Source organism: Cloeon dipterum, chromosome 3 (genome assembly GCF_949628265.1).
Source record: "Cloeon dipterum chromosome 3, ieCloDipt1.1, whole genome shotgun sequence".
Classification (NCBI taxonomy): domain Eukaryota; kingdom Metazoa; phylum Arthropoda; class Insecta; order Ephemeroptera; family Baetidae; genus Cloeon; species Cloeon dipterum.
In genome coordinates this window covers 20,034,792-20,057,334 of record NC_088788.1, presented here as the reverse complement: position 1 = coordinate 20,057,334, position 22,543 = coordinate 20,034,792, and the positions used below count along the sequence as shown (strand labels likewise).

At 42.4% G+C, this 22,543-nt stretch overlaps 1 protein-coding gene across 1 annotated transcript in view; it reads left to right on the top strand.

Moving 5' to 3' along the window:
* The window catches only part of LOC135939191 (transcriptional repressor scratch 2-like), a 45,211-nt gene that overhangs the window by 989 nt on the left and 21,679 nt on the right, over positions 1-22,543 (top strand). The gene's annotated exons all lie outside the window — the stretch shown is intronic.

Genomic DNA, 22,543 nt, shown 5'->3' with positions numbered 1-22,543 from the left:
CGGCCTGCGTGGGCGGGTAGCCCCCGCAATCCACGTCTCGTGAACAATTCTTTGATTTCGTCCGATGACAGGCCAATGTTTCTCGCGTAATATTCCACAATTAATCACGCTGAAACAGATATTAAGAAATTCTTAGCTTGCCGGCGTTTGAGAATGCGGAGCATGTCTGCGGCCCCGCTAAACCCGGCGGTGGGTGCTGCTAAATAATTTTTTGTTCCCACTGCCGCCGCCGCCGCTCCGCCATGATGATGCATAGTTTTTGTGTGGCATGCTTAATGTATTCTCATCAGCGAGGCAGGCAGCAGCAGCAGCGAGCGACCCTCCACTTTGCATCAATATCTTTCACTGGCACCGCCATACATTACAGCAACCCCCGCCCCGACCTTTTTATTATACATATACTGCCGACGAGAACGAGAACACATCTCGTGCAGCTCGCCGCCGCCGCCACCGCTTTTTACGTGCAGCATCGGTCGAACTTTACATCATTACCATAAAAGGTGGACATGACTCATTCGAGCCCTCCACCTTGATCATAAATTCGCCCCTCGCGGGGGTGCACGCACGGCATGCCTGCCTGAATTATGCACAATCAGTGCCGAGGGCGAAAATCGCGCGCGTTTATTCAGAGTTAGGCTACGCGCCGGGCGCGCGCGTCCCGCAGGTTGCATACTTGATGATTCCTGAGGGCTCGCCTGCTCGCCGCGCGCGCTCTTTGACGCTCCATTAATGCGCGCGCCTAATGGAAAGGAGCCTATCGACTGGCTCCAGCCGAGATTCGCTGCGGGGGCAGCAAACTTTTAATTGGGGGTTAAGTATTCCAAATCAGATTACGACGGTCGCATGCTCAAGCGTTTGACACGTGTGTGAAACTTTGCTCTCGGCTTTACTATAAACCAAATTGTCGATTTTGTTGCAAAATTGCCTAATTAGCTTAAGAACGTTCAAAGGCGAAGTGCTGAACCACCTGTTTTCCACTTTGGGCCCACGCTAAACGCGTTTGTTGATAGACAGTGTCGAGATGTGGATAATTACTAAGAAAATTATCACAGCTCGTTAATATAAAATTCAATGAGATGGAGGTTGTCGAGTCAATTGTCATTTAGACACTTTTATGCAGAAAATTTACACGTCATGTAACTTGAATATGAATTATAAAAAAACATTTTTTGGAAATCAATTTAAGTATGAATTTTAATTCATAAAAAGCATGAAAAATCAAGTTCATTCTGTCTCTTTACGTTTTGTAATGCGGTTTTAAAATTTCCTTTTGTCTAAAAATATTATGATAATTATATTTTGTTATGTGGGGGGAGAAAATATATGAAAAATAGATGACCACGTGATATTTTGGTGATATAAGAACTCTACCACGTTTTTCTCTAATCAACAGTGCATGCTGCAATGGAGTTTACTTGAAACTACACCCATCTTGTTGAAATCACTCATGAAGTAGTAATATTCCAACATTTATTTAATCTCAGAATTTCAAAAAAGCTTATAGTTTCTCTTTATTTTTTACTGACATTTCTATTCATTTTTTTCAGAATGGGTGCTCTTTCTTAGGCATAAAATCCTGGTATGCATATTAATACGTAGCTGCCACTCCAGAAAATTGTTTGGCTTTGCCATGAGTTTCATCCAGCTCTGAATCACTTTAAAAGTAATTTATTGTTTGTATTTTCAACTGAGAGATTGGTTTTGTGTTGCAGTATTTGATGAAAACTCACTCTAATCACTCTCCAAACAAGTTTTATATTTATTTAATACCACACTCACAGCTCCCACGCTTTTAATACCGTTGGCTGCTGTCAAACTTCATTTGTTCTGGCTGCACAAAGCCGCAGACTCGCTCGACAAAACAATTCGCAACAAACGCGCGCGGACGGATCATCACCGGTAAACGCTTTCATTACAAACACACATCCATTTGCCAAGGATCAAAGTTATCAATATCCATACCGAAAAGTTCCATTACCATCAGCGCAACCAATACACACACGTGCGTGTGCGTCCGTAAAAAGAGGTAAATTTTCCGGGGAAAAGCAGCAGAGAGCGAAAACGCTCGCTTTTTAAAAACAATCGTTGCCGGCGCTGCGAACTCGTTCACCGCTCTCTCATTAAAGAGTTATTTCATGCGGAGAGAAATCATACAGGTGTGATTAAATTTCTGTTGGCGCTGCCGCACCAGCGCCACCACCGCTACTGCAGTTGCTGTTATTTTCATACACACAGCAGCAGCACTAATGATACACACACGAAAAAGCAGCCACGCGTCGCTTACACCGCCCCGTTCGTGCTAGAAAAGCTGCACGGAATCCGCAAGTGGTCGCATGTTGGAACACCCGGCAAGCTGTAATAAATGGCCTTTTTTCATAACTCAGCCGATCATCTCGCCTTGATAGGCTTGAGTATTATTTAATAATTGCACCGGTGCGCTGCTGACGTTGATTTGCGCCGAGACACAGCGCTCTGCCAAACCAGTTTGCGTTTAAGAGACTTTTGAAAATATGGTTCCAAGCTTAGGTCAAATATCAACACGCATATCAACATTTGAAAAGGTCTCATGAATTTTATTCGTTATATTTAATGCCGCTGAATGAAAATGGAAGCAACAAGTTATTTAGAGCAATTGATTATGATTTTATGCTAAAAATTGTCCGCTTCTGTAATAGAATTCTTGAGTTGTAGAATTCTTTTGCTCCTTCAGATTATAATATATTTTACAATTTAAATCGATAAAAATTATTTCTCAAAGTTTTATTTGCACCTTTTTTAGTGAATTTTTTTTAAACTAACCGAGGTTTGAAATATAGGGTGACTCCTCTGACGATTAAACTATAATGTAGAGGAATTAAACTCGTTGGTTTCACTGAGGTTTTTTTTCAATTTTCTCAGGAAAAAGTTTTTGAAAAACCTATGTGAAGCAAGCTGAGAGAAAAATTAAAACAAATGAAACTTCTGATAAATATCTCTCACTAAAATTAGTTCCAGATTCAACTGAATGTTTAGAAAAACTGTTTCCGCCTAGTGATAGCCAAGCATAGGGAGGAGAAAGAAACGAAAACAATAACACCGCACGCATACTGGAATTTTCGATCCTTATCGGAGCTATATCATCCATTTTCAGCACACCTGTTAACCAAAGGCATTTTTCTCATGCTGGGTCCTTTTGAGTTAGGATGTGCGCGGCGCGCACACACTCTAGGCCAGACCCTCGCAAGTCTAATCTGGCGAAAGCAGCCAGCATAGCTATCTGCATTCCGAGGGGGTGATTTACAGCGACCGGAAAGCAGCACCAGCAGCATTTGTGTGTTTTGCAGGCGCCATTTTGTATTAAATAGAACATGCAAGGAGAGCCCTAGCTTGGGAATATATTTACTGCCAAGCAGCCAACCAACACACACAACTCGTCTGCTTTTCTTTTCGTCCTTCTTGTGAAATATTTAGACCTCGTCACACACACCCCGCCGCTATAAAATATGTGGGCGAAAGCGGCACAAGCGCATTTGAGAAAACGGCGGCTGAAAAAACATTTCACATGAAAGCTCTCTCCCTGTCGCGATATTTTGTTTTCACGAGACGCCAGCTTTTTATTTCGCCGCAGATGGTGACGGCGGCGGCGCAACTCCATTAACACTTGATTTGATTATTAATTGATTTCCACCCTCCCACGCACGCAGGCGAACGCGGCCGGCGCGCTTTTCACGGGCTTAGCTGTGTTTGCCAGCGCGGAAAGTTTCAAGAGTTCATTTGCGCGAGCATATTTACTGAGGTGTCATATCGCCCCCCGAAAATCATACCGGCCATTTTTTGCCTCCTGGAAAATTTTATCCAAGCGTGAAATGCTCCCTGGTGTAGCTTGAAGAAAATTTTAGGGAAAAAACGCTCATTAAGCGCCGATTAAGTTTTACAGAGGGCGTTGGGTGAAAATTTGCATCGTTTTTTGGGCTCATTAATTAGGATAATAAAAATCAAAAGCAGAGTTTTTTGTAAGACAGTTGTTGAAGTTTTTAAAAAAATCTTCCTCATGGATTTGTTGAAAAAGTTCAACCGGCCTGATTCAAGCCAACAAAACTGACTTACGAAAATGGCATTTATAAATTTAAAAGGGTAGGTCTGCCCGGAGTAATTTGTTTGGTGATAATAATTAAGAACTACACAGAGACTTTAAAATAAATTTAATTCTCAAAATAGCAGTGCTGTTTTTACAACAAGGAAAAAGTTGTGTGCCACACGTTTTTCCTGACGAGACGAGGGGGGTGAAAAAAGCAATTCACAGAGCGCAGCACGAGGGCATTAACAATTTCCTGAGAAAGGCTAATCAGGCGAGAGTGGCCTGCCTGCACGTCCGTCCGCTTGCAATTTAGTTAATTACCAAATTATGCTGTAGGCCTCTCGACGTGCGTGTGTGACGTGTTTGAGCAGCAATTCCAAGATTTCACGCTGCTAGCTGGCTGGCTGGTTGGCAATGCAGCGTTATAATCGCGCCCCACCGAAACACACACACTCGCACACAATGCCCGCTCTGATGAAGACCCACGACTGCGTGTGCGCTGAATATTTGCGCTAAACATCCAGCCTTGCTAATGAGAATGTGCCGGAAATTCAGCTGCAGAGGCGGCGTCACCAACGATGGCAGTAGTAGTTGACTTTCCTTTTTAAATAAAAAATAATGAGCTCGGGCCGTGTGCTACATTGTGTGCTCGCCCGCCTTCAACATGGCAGCCGCTCTTTGTTATTCACCATGCAAAAGCGATGAGATAAAAAATATGTATAGAGCAAGAGGGCTGGGATCCGCGTCACGTGACGCCGAAATCCGCTCTGGGACTAATTTCGACGGCAAGAAAAATGCTTGCTGCCTCTTCGGTTCGAGTGTCGCAATTCTGTATTTATTATTCAGCGATGGGAACGCGCACACGTAATTGGTGATGAGAGAGCACGAGTTCGCCACGCTCAAAGACGACGAGCAGAGAGAATCGGCACAAGTGGCTCTCGACAGGAGAAATATTTCACCCTCCTTACGCAAAGTTTGACGACATGAGTGTCGCCCTTCGCATCGCTCCGGTCCTGGCGTGTTTTATTGCGTCCGCAAACAAATTAAATCGCCTCTTCAATTACAACAGCCAGCGTCTCATATAAGATGGGCCCACTCGAGTTGGCTTGAGTGATTTTCGTCTTGCTGTAACTTTAAATTGAACCCAAATGCGGTTCCTGAAGTGGTGATATAATCCAAAAATTATCTGATATAGGCTGCAGCGCACTTAATAATTTTCAGAGTTATCAATCAACGCAAAAGTAAGAAATTAAAATAGTTGAGAGGTACAAGCAACATTTTTTTTAGCTTTATTTAAAAAAGCAAATAAAAAGTAATGCATTTGAAAAGTGCGACCACTCGACGTCGAAACTGGTCGAGAAATAAAGAAGACGAATTTCTCTTTAATTGACAACGAGGATGAAGCCTGGTTTTAAAAAGTAATGTGTCAACACAATAAAAGTTGATTCCTTTCAAGTTTATTAAAGTTTGCTCAAATACAAAAAATTTTAAAAATAAAAACACTCCACGAGTTTAAAATAGCTATCAGTTCTTTAGTTATTAACAACATAGAACACAATTTGTATATGCTGAAGGAAACACGTAACTTTATTCTAAAACCTTTCCAGCACAAACCTGCCCTATTCAGAGACTTTATTTTTAGAATCTCCGCCAACGCTGGCAGACCAGTGTCGTCAAATGTCGCTTCAATGCAATGCTCGTATATCACATCTCCCTCGGCGGGAAGAAGAAAAATAATGTTATTAGAAAAAGTCTTTCTTTCCGCTCACGGCTGGTGTCATATCGTTCCGCGAAGAAAAACAGGGGGTGCACTGAGGAATGGATTGCAAAGTTTCCGACCAAGTTATTAAATTATTTCCACGGCATTAGGAAAACGGCGAAAAGATACGCTCTCTGATGATGAAATTGATGCAAAAATATTACCGCGCGCGAGCCGACCAGATAGCGAGAGAGGATGGGAGGGAGGCTTAAATTTTTTGGCCAGATCAATAAAACGTATCAAGCACACTCTTCTCTCTTCGCGGGCGCGCATATTTATTTGAGGAAAGAGCCCTTTTCTAAAAGTTGAGCACGCCGACGAGATGGGTATTTCTATATATATTTTCTGCATGACTGATTGTATATTTATGATCAACAGGTTTCTTTGTGCGTCGCGCGCACAAAAGTTGGAAAATCATGGGCAAAAAAAAAAACACGGCTGCGTTTTTCCATCTTGCAAAAGGAGAAACCGTTTAAAATACAATCCGGCTGGTAGTGCTTCTGAAAAACAAACTGATTCTCTCTCTCTCTCTCTCTCTCTCTCTCTCTCTCTTTCTCTCTGACAACTAATGCACAATTTTCCTCGTCTGTACACAGCCGAGCAATCAAAAGATTGTTTCCAATAGCTCCAGGCATCTGCGAGCGTAAAGACCAAAGTATTGCGCATGTAGCAGAAAAATCCAGTACAAACACAAAGTTTCACACTTTTTTCAACGTAAACATTTCGAGGAATGCAAATACTGGAAAATTATTTATTATCAAGAGATGATGACTGTTTACAAACTTACTTGTTTACAATTTGTGCAAAGCTCAAAGCTCTTTTTCTTAATAAAGATCCTGTTTTTAAATCTAATTTAGTTAAAAAAATAAAGCTGATAGTCTTTAAGTTGAAATGTATTTTTCAAAGATTACAGGGTGCTATAATTATGATCTTCACGTAAATGGTATTATTAAATGAGTGTCTGTCTGCAAATGTTGGCGGAGAAAGGGGAGCTGCTGAAAGAGCGTGAAAAGAGCTATTTGTTCGGCATTCGCAGCAATCACTTTATCAATTTCCTGTGACGCGAAATTAAAAATCGGCTTTCATTAAGCATACCACTCGGTCGCATCAATTACAGCGCCTCGCACAAACAAAGAGGGAATCACGGTGCGGGAAATTGGAATCGAAACTGGCGCCCATTATGTTGAGAGATATCAAACAATCGACTCCATAAATAGAATCTGTGGGAGGAGAGAGAATATACGCATAAACGCTTGAGCAAAGTAAAAGAGCGGACTGCTGAAATTCCAATTTAGCGGGGGCCCATTCAAAATTTACCGCCGCGGCTGAGAGTTCCACCGGCTCTTTAGAAATAAAATTCGCTCCCTTTTTTATACATGGCCTGCCTCCTTTCTTTCATTCTCTCTCTTTCAGATAATAATAATTCCACTCTCGGCGAGTAGGCGTTTTTACTCCTTCTTTTTTTGCACGTGCCCTCAATGTTAGTTTTTTACACTCTCACCGGCAGCCAGCCAGCCAGCCGCCTTTGTTGCACTAAAAAGATCAATAATTTTTGCTCTTTTGTTTGCTGGTGACTGCCACTTGTCTATTATATCGAGTTCTTTTCATCTGACAGTCAGTGCCTTCCTCGCAAGGCCATTGTCGGCGCACGGTGTGCGTGTAAATACGAACACCTGACATTCGCACAGGAAGAGCGAAATAAAGCGCCATTTATTTATTATTCACGCTGCCCCGGGAGTGGAGAGAAAAGCGCGCCCACCACGTTGCTGCGAATTTCACTTTCGCCGCTCCGTCCTTTTATTGTGCACTGCCTGCAAGCACTCAATGCCGCCGAGGATAATTCCGCTGCCGGCCTGAGAGAGGAATTCCCGAACGTTTTGCCACCTGTTTGCGGCGATACGGGTACACACACACACACGAGAGGGAGTAGGCGAAATTCCGCACCGTGTCCGATTGCTGCTGCGTATCGCGCCTGCCAATCAAACCGACCAATCGACAAACATTCATTTACGCAGACGAATCGCAACAACAACACCAACATAGAATCTCTTACTCTAGCATTCAGTTTTGAAAACATCGACTGTAAAAATTTTTGGTTTGTGCACATTTATTTTAAAGGTGGCATAATGGAAATTTGTACTTCTGATGCATTAAGTGAACTGGAATTCGCAGACAGTGCGTGTTCATACCCCCCCCCCCAATAAAAAACCAATTCATTCCAACATGACATACAGTTGCTCTGGTATAGCCTGCAAAATTAAGAGGATCAGAAAAAGTAGGCTGTAAAAGGTTGCTTGTGCGTCAATGAGCTCCCGTATAAAGAAAGGGTTCCATATCAATTTTACTGCGTGAAAATTGTGTCCTGATTCGATAAAAAAAATACTGCTTTCAAACTCAACCAAGTGTCAGTAATCCGATCAATTATATAACTTCAGACTCAAGAGCGTAAAGTTTGCGGTCACCAAGCACAAATATACTTCAATTCACGACACCGTAAATATACATGGATGTCAGGAAACTTTAAGCCCGACAAAGGGCTGATTTGGATCGGCCTGTTTTATTGTTCAATAAACACAGTGGTGAAAGGAAATGTTGCTTTAACGCTATCTACAGCATGAATCGTTTCGCGGAATTTCACCGCTTATATCAAAAAGTTTGACGAAACTCAATAAAATGGCTTTTATTAGCACACAAGTGTTCGATGTTATCGTTCTGTGCCGCACGTCGTGCTTTTCAATCCACGTCAAATCTGAGTAAAACTTCAGCACACAAAAGTCGATTAAATCAAAAGAGGAGGAACGCGAAACTCGGGCCGAAAAGCAGCTTTACCAAGATATTGACCGGTGCAATTTTCCTTGGTTAAGGGGAGAGTTTTCAATCAAAAAATCCACTTTTACTTCGGAGGGGGGACAACAAGCATTGAAAAATCTCCATGGTGACAATCACTAAGGCCACAAATATCACTTTTATACGAATAAATCACCCAAAATAAAATCAGGAAGGTATTGCGCACAAAATTTGAAAGCTCATCGAAATGAAATCAGAGACACGTCTGTAACGCAGTGTTTTGGCTCCAACAGGTGAAACTTTTTACCAAGAATTATTTAAAATATTTCAAAAGAGATGATCTGGTTAACGACTGAACGGTTTAATTAGAGGTCTAAGCCGCGAGATTTAAGGCGGCGGCTGGCGGGACTAATTTTTGGCCCGGCGGCGCCGGCTGGCCATTTACGCCGGCGGCTGGTGTGGCTGGCAATATTTTAAACGTGAAATTCAATAGTGCTTAACGGCCCCAAAGGGCCGGAAGACATTTTTTCTCCAGCACTTTTTAATTTTTGACCCTATTTCACCGGCGGCTGGCGTGGCTTGCACAACTTGTTGTTAGTCAAATTCACGGCGGCTGGTGGCTGTCCAAGTGACCCAAAATTTGACAGCTGGCGCGGCGCAGCGAGGATGGCTGAGACCTAAAAGTTTAATGCAATTAAATCACAATATACTGCGGTATCAATCTTGCCAGTCTAAGAATGAAAAATACATGCGCTCGAGTTTGCTGAAAAGTGCATTACTGCGGCCGCCATTGTTGCTGCGGCGTGCGAACCTTGTTTGATGTGGGCTGTCACTTTGATGTTCTACGCACAAACACAGTCATGCACGCCGTTGTCTATGGTGTAGTTGGCAAACTATAGGCGAGCTGAAAAATCACCGGGACGGGAGCCCGCGCGCTCTTGATCAGTTCGTGACAAAGCCTTGGATTTCGCATTCTCCGCGATTGATTATTTGATTTTCTCGCCCTGTCTCTCCTCATCCTCGCTGCCTGTAATGGCAAATGACGCGAGGAAACTCAGTCGCATGTGTGCCTTTAATTCGAGTTCCTCTAAATGATGCATCCCATTTCCTTTGACGTCATGAGACGCGTTCACCTGGATCAAATTTATATACGGCTTTGCGCCATGATTTCACCCTCGACGATGATGGGCCGTTAGACCGTGTGTATACGTAAATTTCTCGGTATTTCGGCGTGCGTTGCTGCTTCATGAATAGTCATTAAAATGTTGATTACAAGCAGGCGTCACTTTTGACTCTGCGTAAAATCTGATGATTTGCCAAGAGCCACTCAGCGCGTTCATGTCGAAAATTAAACTGCAATTAACAGCTTGTAAAGCGGTTTGGTATCTTTTGGTATTTAAATTTTCACTTCGCATCACTTGAGAAAAGTCAGGCTAAATTGTAATAAAATTGTAATATTTTTATATGACTTTGCAGACCAATCTCGGGCGCATCGCGATGACTACGGTACGGTCTGTTTTATCGGTTTTACGCTAACGTTATTGCCTTTTTTCATATGCATATATTATACCTGACCTATGAATTACACATACATGTACATTTGACTTGGATGAACATAAACAAAATTAAAATAAATAAAATCATGCTGCACAAAGATTATATATTTTTGCAAGTAAATGTGGAGTTTTAATTTCAAATTCTATAACACGCTTAAAACGTAAGCTAAAATAATGAGTATATATTTAGAAGCTATCGAACAATTAACTAGGCATACTTAAAAATGCAATCAGTTACAATTTATCAGATTCCAAATCAATTTAATGAAAGAGACTTTGCATCAAACTTGATTAACCATTTTTCAAGAAATGATGCAAGAAGAATAAACAAAAAGGAGTGTAGAAATAAGAAACTTGTTTTACCTTTTGTGGCCATTGTTACCTTTTTACAGAATTGTTATGAATCACCATTAAAATAAACATGAGGATTTGTTTATCCTAGTATGATATTTGATTTTCCGTTCTCAATTTTGATGGAATTGCATCCAACTATACTGTAAATTGGTGCGAAGCGTTGTGCCGAATTTAATTAAGCACGGTTGGTGCAACGGGGAGCTCCAGGGTGATCAAATTTAATGTGGACACAAGCGTATTTTAATACCAGCGCGTGGATTTGATACCGTTATACACATTAAGGTGGCGTGTGCCAAAGTAACGACGAGGGTATATCTTTCATAAAGAGCGCGCACACATGTTTAATACCGAATTGCACACCGCACACGACGCTGCCGCAACCGCACTCACTCGGGACAGAAAAAATGGTAACCGACTTGCGTGCGCGTGTTTCTTTGTTCGTTTTTTTACGGCGTCTCCCTAATAATTGATCCGTTTTTTCCCCGGTTGCATTTATTTCAGTTGTTCCGCTTTTACAGCGCAGTCATATCTGCGGAAAATAATGATTCTCTGATGATGCGTGCGTAAAAATACATACAACAACGTCCGTATGTGCGCACGGACGGACGATATAATTTTTATTGCGGCAGTAAATCTTAATCTCAACTTTACTTGCCATCACATACAATATTAGACGGCTTTATCAAATTTAATCAATCTGCGGGTGACGGCAGAGGAGCGCTACCCCAGAAATTGCAGACATTCTTACTTTTTTGCCTCGCCCAATTTTCCAATGATCGTAAAACGCGCGGCGTGCACGCCCACCCTGCTTTTATTATTCTAAACAGGCGGCAATATTTTTTAAGCGCGTGTGCTCCGAATTCGGAAAAATGTCACAGGACGAGGGAATTTGCTTGCGTGCATTTTGGCTCGATTCTGCCAGCGCGAGCACACACGAATTCCGTCTCGATTGAGGCTTATTCGGGAAAACTGACGGCAATTGGCATTTCGAGGAAATCGATTGGAACGGCTCTGCGGGTTAAAAAGAAAAGGTTCCTTGGAGACAAAGATTATCGGAGAGAACTGTACCACAATTCGCTTTCTCCTCATAGTCATCTGCTCACTAAGATAATTTACAAAAACTTCATTTTTTGTTAGTTCATATATCATGATTTTTATAGAGATCGACTCTTATTTTGTTAGCGGTTGCGGTCACATGATGGTGTGAAGCTGTTTTGATTTGATTAGAGAGCAATGTAGAATTTGCACCCTCACATACTCACCCGCTGAAGACGGTCATCATGATCATACTCGTATCTTCGATGTCAGAGTTATGGCGAATGAAATGATTTAGAAATTACACCTATTGTGTTTAATTCGAAACCTAATTAGTAATGTAATAATTGTTGTAGTTACCATAGTGAATAATTGAGTAAATTATCAAGCGCCGTATGCGTCGTTCCTGCCTCTCTAAAAGTAGACTTTTAAATATGATGCGCTGCACAGAATAAAAAATACAAATGATCATCATTTGGTTCATGACAATATGTACTAATGTGATTTGGTACTTTATAATTGATATTTTATGTTAAAAATATAGTACTGAAGGTAAATCCCCTAAATTATGGTTGACACTTACATTAACATCCACCAAACCAAAATATAGAAGAATGAAAAATTTCAAAGTTCTATTTTAATGGCTCATCTGGCTCCTAAAAAAAATTAGAACTGATTGCAATTCAAAATTGAAATTATTATTTGAGTTTAAATTCTTCATCTTAATTAACAAATTAAGTCGATTTTCCACTATGGAGGATGTTAATATTCTGCTGAAAATGGATTTTTTTAGCGCAGGCAATTTTTATTTATTCGCTTTTGTCAATTTCACAAGAGACTAAATTCCGAGAGACAAGAGCAAGCTAGCAGCAATCCATTAGCGAAAATTAAATCAGGCTGAGGCCCGCTCAAAGTCATATATGCGTAAATCGGCGAGCGAGCGAGTGCACGATAACGAGCGCGCATAAGACACAAGAAAGCAAATACATTTTTATTGCAAAAAAGAGCTTGCTCGGTGTATGATTAGCTGCTGATATATAATATCCATCCACTCGTTGGCTGCGCGTTTGCCTTTGATGTTTGCCAGCGCACTCTTATCCTCGGCCAGGAGCGCTTGAAAACTTTATTACGAGACGCACGGATATGTGCACTGCGCGCGCGTGTATCAATTTCATCTATCTCTCTCTTTTTTATCCCGCTGTGCCACACGAGAAGAAATTTCAGCGTTGACCTTTTTGGCTGGAAATCAAGCGGACCAATTTATAGGCGTGCGCTTGGAATCGGTCCACTTTTATGACCGCGATAATGGAGTAATTTGGTGCGGGACCAAACGCCATTGGCCTCGATCCTGCCCAACGATTCATCCCCGTTGAGCACGAGTGTTGCATAACAACCGGGCGTCGAATCCAATGTTTCGTTGCATCATCCTCAGGAAGGCGTGCCTCGAAAATCGAATTTATTTATATTAAAATCCACATTAGCTTGATTTTTTTAAAATAATCAGTACAAATCGTGTTTCACACAATAATAATCCACCCGTTTATAACAATAGCCACTTTTTTCAAGGAGGGGGAGAATACACGTCAAGTTTATTCTATACAGTTCAGGAAATTTGAAGCTTTAAAAGGGTTAGAATATTACCAAAGAAGAGCATATTGAGAGTTTATTATTAAACAGTGTATTTTCTATATCATTTCTTGTCTCTGGGAGTACTTCTGAATACCGTCAAAATTACATAATTAAATTTGTAGGTTAGAGTAATTGTAAAGAGTTTAAACCATTTAAAGATTGAATAGCTCCGTATGAAAAACTGCTGATGTATAAACGTGGTTGATTTTTAAAATATTTACCTCTATGCCCAGTGCCAAATCAATACAAACAATGGCTCAAAATGTTCTTACGAGATTTTTTTAATAATCTTTAATTTTACATAGCAGTTTTTGGGCGTCTTATGACGCCATAAAATGTGCAGAAATTCGCATACATCTCTAAAAAAATTTATATGGACAATAATTTTGTTTCTGATCGATAACTAGTGGAGTTTTCCACATTTTTAATAATGCATGGCTAACAAAAAATCTGGAATTTTTTCCTTTTCTCAAACCCTGATTAAAATCTCCTTCCGTTAATATGCTGAGTTACATGCTGATATTTCAGGCCTAGAAAATTTTCAATCCCCTGGATTCTATTTATTGACTGAGGTATCCTGGATAAAATATGTTTGATCAAAATCTTAATTTTTTCCTCCATAATTCTGACACAGGAGTGAACGTCTGCCAATTTCATGCACAGCTTTCTCTGACTGACTGGAGTGTAACTAGGACAAACAGCCCGTTATTATCACGGCGCTGCTTGATACATTTGCGAGAGCATAACGACGTCGTCTGGCTCATCTGCGCTGATGCTTCGTGACTTTGAAACAACATGCAGGCCTTGAGGTGCATTTGTGTACGGATGCTGTGAGTTGATGCCTGCGCTGCAGTTCGCTCGATACTTTACACCGTGAGCAGGGCCATTATGCTCACAGCCCTGCCGCCCTTGCAAAACGACGCTTTCATTAACATGCTGTTTGAATAAGGTGCTGCACGTGCATGAGAGGAAACATTTGAAAAATCTATTCAGATGATCTTTGCACCTTTTTCGTTTAGTCAACCGCTTTTTGAAAAAATCGTTTGTTTAAAAAATATGAAACGAGGTGAATTTGTCTGAAAAAACCTGTTTATTCTTGCTCGGGTCAACTGAAAAACAAGCATAGACTAGAATTTTCTGAAACACGAAATTGGAAATAAAACTAAAATCTTAGATTTATCACAAAATATTATTCTTTCAATGAAATAATCTAAGTTAGGAATAATGATTAGAATTTATCTATCTTAACTTGAATGTAGGTCTCAAATTATCGAAAACTGCTTTTGTTCTAACGAATATGCATTATTGATTGGGTTCAGGCGCTCGTCACGTGCGAAATTGACCACGAAAGAGGCCGCTGCGCACACATTTTATAGGAGGTTCACAGGAAGGGCGATGGCTATCTGCATCGCGGAGGATCGAAATAGCAAGTGTGCGACGTGAAAGAAAGCAGAGGTGCGGCTGTAAAAATTTGAACGGAGAGCGTGTTAGTGCCGCAGCGAAAAACAAGACGCCCCTCGCTTTTGCCTACACACACAAAAGGGGTGCGCGCATCTCACTCAGTAAGCTACTTGGGCCGGCGCTCCGAGCTTATTCCAACATCGCCAGGTTAATTTAGCACGGAACTGCGGCGGCGGCAATATAAGTTGAAAGGGTGCAAGTAAGTCGGCGCGGCAGATGGCTATAAAAATGTTGACGTGGCCGCTTTTCGCAGCGCACGACGCCGGCGACAGCAGCGCTGTTTCTCGCCAGGGTGGCCACCCCGAATAAGCTACCTGTTTAATTAGGAACGTCTGCCATCCGGAAGGTAACGAGTAGACAGATCCGTGCTCATTAGTGTCGGATTTGCTGCAGGATTAGTGCAGTTAACGCCAGTCAAGCACGAAGGAAACAATCGATTCCAGCCTCTCAGCAACCAAACGCAACAAACAATGTGCCCAACAGAAAATGTTACGTAAATTTGTATCTCATTATTTAATTTTAGAACATCACCTTAAAGAATTAATGCTACCTAAATCCATGTTGCCAATGCATCAAACTTTCGAGGGTTGAGTTAAAGTAGGCTAAACTAGTTAAGAGCCATAAATATTTAAGAAATGTGGCCAAAAGGGTTGTATTGTTTCTTAAATAGCGAGAGCTGTCTCTAAGCATGACAATTTATTTTACTGCATAAGAAAATGTTTCCTAGAAAATTTTCACAAATCGTTGGATAGATCTCGACCTGGAAAATCAATATAATAATATACCATGTAAACATCGCACACAGAAACGTTTAGTGAAAACTAGAATTTTTTAATGTGCTATCTTGTCATTATTTCAAATTGTCATATTCTTGAAAAATAATAATTTAATCAGGTTATTATAGCCAAAAATTTGAATAAATTTCAATTATTGATGTCCTGAACTAACCCATTTGAATATGCATGTCTCACTTTATAAAATGAAAAATTAATTTGATTTTAAGAATGTGTGAAGCATGGATTGATTTTTAATTTTTATAGACTTTGGAATAAAACAAGAGTCCAATAAGTGTAACGGTGTGCAAATATTAAATATATATATATATATATATATATATATATATATATATATATATATATATATATATATATATATATATATATATATATATATATGTCGCCTAACATATTGCGTGGTGGAGATTAAAAAAATATTTCATCTGCCGCAAACATCTTTTACGGACAATTTTCTTCTTAGTGTTTTTTTTTCTTGTCTGTCTAGAGCGGGAAAAGAAGTTATCAGATGAAAAGGACCTCTGCCATCCTTTCTTAATTTAAAAATTCGCGTGCGTCTGACGGCGATTAGTTTCTCGCACGCCGCTGACAAGCAGCAAGCGGGTGGAAATGGCCGCCACCGACTTTCCTTTTTCCTCGCCGCTCGACGGCGTGTGCTGTCCATTAATATTCCGGCAACAGTCAGAATTTGTCACTTGAATGTGTCACGCCGCCATTAAATAAATCATCGTGCGCGGGAGGCTAATGAAAGGCGTCGCTGCTTTTTGTTCGCACACGGACGCGGCGTCAAAAGCAAAACAAGTTTCGTCGGCACAAGGCGCAAAGTGCGTGTTGAATCCATTGTGTCCGTGCAAAGTGCGGCCATTACTGCAATCCGAGGCTCCCCATTTGCAGGCTGCGGCCGCCGCGCTCGTCTTCCAACTTTCGACCGAACGAAGCGGCTAACGACGTTATTTAGTTTTTGCACCAACTTTTGATCCGTCGATTCGCACCTCACCGGGTAATTAGGACGCACTTTTGTGCACGAGTGTTTTTGCTCTAATTAACCTCGATTCTGGCGCGCTCATTACGGCCCGCCATATTTTTCGCTTGCGTGTGAGCCGCGCTTGAGTGTTTCTCGCACCCCCTTGTGTGGAGTGGTTCCAACTTTTTAGCGCGGTCGCTTTCGTCTCGGCCGGCCCGGCCCTCTCTTCACCGCGGCGAAATGTTTAATATTTTATAATATAGCCTGCTACTTTTACAGTATACATCATAATGTTGTAATTATCTGGCTGGCTTGCTGGAGCCACCGTCAAGGAAAAAAGCTCCTTTTACGGCGCTGCGCCGCGTTGTTTCAACTTTTTATCAAGTGATTAAATCAACTAGGCGCTCTTTCAAAGGCGCATGGTTATTAATTTTCTCCAGTGATTACTCATTATAGCGGAGAGCAGTCATACACCTTGTGAGCGAGTAATTTATTTTATAATGGCTTCGACATCGTTTTCCATTCCATAAAAGATGCAAGTTGCTGCAAAGGGCTGCATTCTGTGGCAAAGACGGAATGATGCATCCCTCCCGCCGACACAAGCCGACTCTGCAACCCGCCGGTTACAGCTTTCGGGCCGGTTGCATAATTTAACGAAATAAGGCGCTCACTCACTCTCTATCTCTGAAGACGCTACAAAGGCCCCGAGATGCTCGTTACACAACTCTTCCGTTTCTCAGCGAGGCAACTTTCTCGGACCGAGACACATACAAATTCCTTCCGCTCGCTCGGCGTTCCAATCCACAAGAGTTTTCAGCAGCCGCGAGAAATGCACAAATCCACCCATACAAATCATTACCGCCGCATTCATAAATTCCCCGAGATCTATAAAGTTTGAACAAGATCTTTTGTGCGCCACGTGTATTGGGAATAACAATTTCGCCAGACTTTGGAAAAGTTGCCGCGCAGAATTGGCAGAGTTGTGCATGCGGGAGGTCGGCATAGGGCGAGAATATCTTAAAAAACCGGCGGATCGTCGGCCCTCTCTCGCTCTCTTCGCCACGCCGGCAAGTTTGGAAATTTTGCGCAGTACAGTACTAAAATGCGGAAGCGGTGGCAGTGCCAATACGACGAGGGTTAAGCGTAGCCGGCTATTCCAAGGTGGGTCGCAACAGGACCTCCGCTCGGGGGAAGCACCTGTGGAGCGGGGGCCGTTCGGGGGACCGATCGAATTGAATTGAGATATTTCATGCATTTTTGTGTTTTGTCAAAATGAAATGGGGAAAGCTACTGTTTCCACAAACATAATATATAAATTTGTACCATAAGCTCTAGTTAGCACAAAAGAAGTGGTTTTTAACTTTCGATTTTAAAGCTTCTTCAATTTCAATTCATTTCGCGCATTCCACGATCATCTTTTCGCGGCAGTTGGTGCAACTGTTTGTAAAATGCGCATTACATTTAATATTGCACGATATGCCTTTGTGCAATTCCAGGCATAATTACGCTCGTGCCGAAATAAAGGCCCACGCGTTTGAACGTTTGAAGTTGGCTGAAAAAAAAGAAGCCGGCAGGAATACGGGCTGTAAAAGTTTCTTGCGTGTCTTGCGAGCTAGCGAGCGGCGGTAGCAATAAGAAGGGGAAAATCCCTCTCTTATCCATAAAACTTGAGCGCGCGCTATCAGAATGGCTGCGAGATCAAGCCTGGGGCAAAGTATCCGCACGAGAGCCCCCTGTCCGAGAGCGAAACGTCGCATTGAAGCGGCAGTGTAGTTGTAAGGGGGTGCTGCTTCTTCAGCAAAGGGGGATGGATTTATATGCCAGCCAGCCAGCCAGCGCACTCTGATGTTTTCTGCATGACGTCATGCATAGTTTGCTGACTTGGCGTGCCGAGCTGTTGTTTCTACGACGCGAGATGCACACACACCGAGTGAGCCAGCACTCGGCTGCCTTTTAATTAAAATTAACCAATTAAAAGTTGAAAAATTAATTAAATGCTCCGCTAGCCCGAAAATTGAATTTGGCAACGCGGAACAGTTAGTTGCCGCGGCGACTCTTACAAGTGGAACGAGAAATCTCGTTAAAACAGCCGGGTTTCGAATAATTCGCAGACGCCAAAGCGTGATAATTGCCAGTTAAAAATAATATCCGGTTCGCTCTTGCGACGAGCTGGCTTCAAAGAGTCTGCGCCGGAAAATGTGAAAGGTCGGCGGGCCCAATTTTATTTACTCAGGCAGAGCTGGCAAATCAGAAAAAGCTTCAATTTTACCTTTTGGACAAAAGCACTCGGTGCACGGAATCTGGCTGACACAGCCGCCTCGTTTTAGGCATTTAATTAGCAATTTTAATTACACTGCCGCCGCCGCTGCCGCCGCACGGCGCTAATAAAAAAGATCAAAGGCCACGTAATTATATTTGCTGCGACGCGAGAGATTCAAAAACGTCGGCGCTGGCGCAATAACAATTGAAAAGAGTGCGATGACGTGTAACACCGAACGTATGTACGTTTGTGCCTCGCGCGCGCTTTGTTTGCCTTTGAACTGCGACAGGTTGTACCATTCCACGTGTTAGAACACACCACCAGTGTCAAGGGGTGGCGGGCCGGGGGGTGGAATTCGCGGCAAAAGAGAGCGAGCGCGCAGGGGGTATACAATGCTGCGCTGGAAACGCTTTAGTCGTCGCTTTTTATTTTCTCTATGGTTTCCTCTGCCGCGCGCAACTTTTCTTTCCCTCCTCTTTTTTTTATTTTACCTCGCTCTTCCTCCCTCTCATTTCTTTTCGGCGCGCGTCGTCATAAAGTAACGCGGCAAGCATTCTCCTCTCGCAATTTGAATACGCACCTTTTCCTATTCCTACGCTGCTTTTTTCGCCGGTGTAATTGAATTCTGCAAGAGTTAAGAGCACTCTGACATTGACAATTTCCTTTCGAGCATCTCGCAAATCAGCTTTCTTGTTTAGATTCGCCTTCTCTTTTCGACTTTGACAACGCGCCTTTTCCAAATCTTTCGGGTTTAATGACGAGAAAGCCTTTTTGCTTGGAATGTATACTCGGCTTTTGTGCGCCATGTAACAAGAGAGAATCGTAATAAAAAACGAGCTTTTTGGGCGTATAGCTATGCCTCGAAAAGAGGCACGCAAATTTGCCTCAATTTGTGATATATTCCTTACATGTGCGTCTTTCATGTCAATCGGATTTGGATTCGGATCAAGTACTCTTTAGGTTATTGTTAACCATTTTTTCAATATTTTCTACTTCTTGTTGCAAAAGTTTGCCTTGCCAACTTGAATGGATGTGAATTCTAATAGATGGCAAGGGAACAATTTTTTTTTCTGAAAATAATTAGGGATGCCAATGATTTAACTTTAAATTTTAATGAAATCTTATTTTAATGTGGATAGAATGTAAATTATGAACGAAGAAAAATTCAAACAATCGAGTTCAAAATCACACTTCGATTTCTTGCAAAATAAATAACCTCACAAATAGAAAAGTCAGCATGATCTGCCCGTGTGAAGGTCACTGCCACGCAACAACGCGTGTGCCGTGCAATGACAAACACCTGATGGCTCATCAATTAGAATCTCACGTGTAGCAGAGGGTGACGTTCGCGTAATTCTCGGCCGGATTCGTCGTCGTACAGCTAGTGTGCCTGAATTTTGGCCCCAATCCGGCCTTAATCCCTGCCACTTAGGGCGTGCGCGCGCACACACACATACACACTTACATGCCTCTAGTTATTACGCACGCGGCTGAATTTGCATTGCGGGGGCTTCAAAACGTCTCTCAAATATGACACTTTGCGAAACTCGACTACGGTCGCGCCAAAGCAGCCGCCTCCTCTGTCATTCCTCAGGTGTTTCCACCAAATCCGCTTAAATTCTTAAGCATTTCGTTACGCAACTTTGAAACGCTTAATGTGGCGAGCGGAAGGGTTGGATTTCAAAAATGCAACGTGCAAGTTGAGATGCGGCCACGTGAGCCACCTGCCTGCTCAACCTCTGCTTTGTAATTAAACCTCAAAAGAGGAGGGTAAGAGAAACAGAATTAGCACTGCTGCAGTGTCATCACTATAGATTCAGCACACTGAGCTCATACCTATATAACGGCAGTTTAATCTGTAACTACAAGCATGGTGCACTGCGGACTGAAATTGTGCGGTAAATTTATAATTTGTTAAGGGTCCAAGTTTGAAATCGATTTAAGGTTTAAATTTACGTCTCTTAAGCAGAACTGGCGGGCAAGGATAATCTTGAAGGTGCACATTTCTGCAAACTCAACAAGTTTCATCTTTAATATGTGCCAGTAGCGAGGCTGCTAGTACCATAATATTTCAGAGGAATTCCGCTTCGCTAGGGTGGACTGACACGAGTTAATTGCGGACGAGGGTGTTGGCGGAGATGAGCAGAGAGGGGTCTGTTTTTGCAGACACTGCTGTTTGCCGCCGCCACTGCTGCTGCTGCTGCATCGTCGTGAGCCAGTTTGTTGGTCGTCTCGGGGGATTTGACAGCGGTGGTGCGGCAAGCAGTGCAAGTCGCGCGTCTCTCACTCAACGTGGCAGCCATCTTTTGAGGCTTCCCTCAACTCCCGCAGCAGCAGCGCGTTGCATAATGTCATTATTTTATTACGGGGGACAATCGCTCGCTCGTCTCGACGTCGTCCGCCCAAAGGCCAACAAACCGAGTGGAAGCCTCTAGGTGCTCATGTGAGCCAAGTTATCGCGCAAGGAGCATTATTTTGTTTTTGTTCGGATGCCGTCTGGCGACGAGCGTCCCTCGCATGAATTACGATTATTCACCAAGTTTGGCGCACTAATTTATGGCATTTCGGCCGTCTCCTTCGTTGTAAATTACAATAAAATTGTCGCGGAGAATAATTCGGCTCGCTTCGAAAGAAAAAAAATTAATTAAAACAGCGCCTTGCCTTTGTTTCTTTTGTACCGATGCAAATTCATCTGGACGTGGAATTTTGTTTTAATGAGTTCGTTTTGTCCCCAGCACGCAAATTATTCTACAAAAATTCGGCATCGCTGTTTTAATTATGAAATAACGAGCAAACAGTGGAAGTAATTAAAGCCGCACGGTTTTGTAGCCTCGAAATCCAATTTTTCTTGACTCGAAGGGAAGGAAAATCTGGCTTGACGAGAGCATTGTTCTCCGCGGAGGAGGAAATGGAGGGAGTTGCTGGGTGCGCCTACCGATATTACCCTCTCGAACAGAAATTACGCGTGGAAACTCACTCAAGAAAGTGCTGACGACCAGGATTTCGAGCTCAAGAGCTGAGTGCGGCGTGATCGGGTCGCGCGTGGCGAGAGTTTAATCGATAATTATCCGGCGAGCAGCCCCGCATGGTTGTTATTTTAGGCTCAATATTTCATGCTCGAACAACATCTCGCCTGTTTGCCCTGCTCTGCAAACTTTTATTGCACGAAACGTCACTGCCGCCGTCCAACTTTTGATTATACGCGCCGGCCAACTTTTTCCCGAGACCCGAATGTAATTAGTGAAACATATTAAATATTTACCTTATCCATATATTAACACGCGAATGCCGACGCAAAAGGGGCGGCGACGTCGCCGTCCCACTCCTACAGGTTGCCCTGCGGCCGTGCAGGCGAAAAGCCGCTTCTCCAATATTATAGCAATAAACACATCTGCGCGGGGACAAGTTGCCGAAGGGATCCATCCGCCGCTGCTACCGCCACCGCCACAGCGTCGGGCTACGCTCTTGATTAGCCCGAGTGGAAATGGAAGCGCAACCGAAAAAAGCAATTTTGCCCCGAAATTAGAGCACTGCCTAAAACGAGAAGGACTTGCTATATTTTTGTTGAGTCCTCCAATGCGGAGATCTCTAAAGGAGATGCGCCAACTACAAAAATATGACAGTATACTTGCAGCATAAAAGCACAAAATCATTGCAGCTTGACTCAACATTTTTTTCTTTTTAAATCTTCCTCACTGTTAATGAAAATTAAAACAATGGTTTTGGTTCGTGGGGTTTTTTTTCAATTTTAAAAATATTTGCATGCATTTCACATTAATAGAGAAAGGATTTCGACTGCACGAACTTAAAATTGTTGTTCTGAGAATATTTGGGAGTCTCAAATTGTTTTTTATCATTTGCATCAGTTGAAAAGGTGCTGCATATAA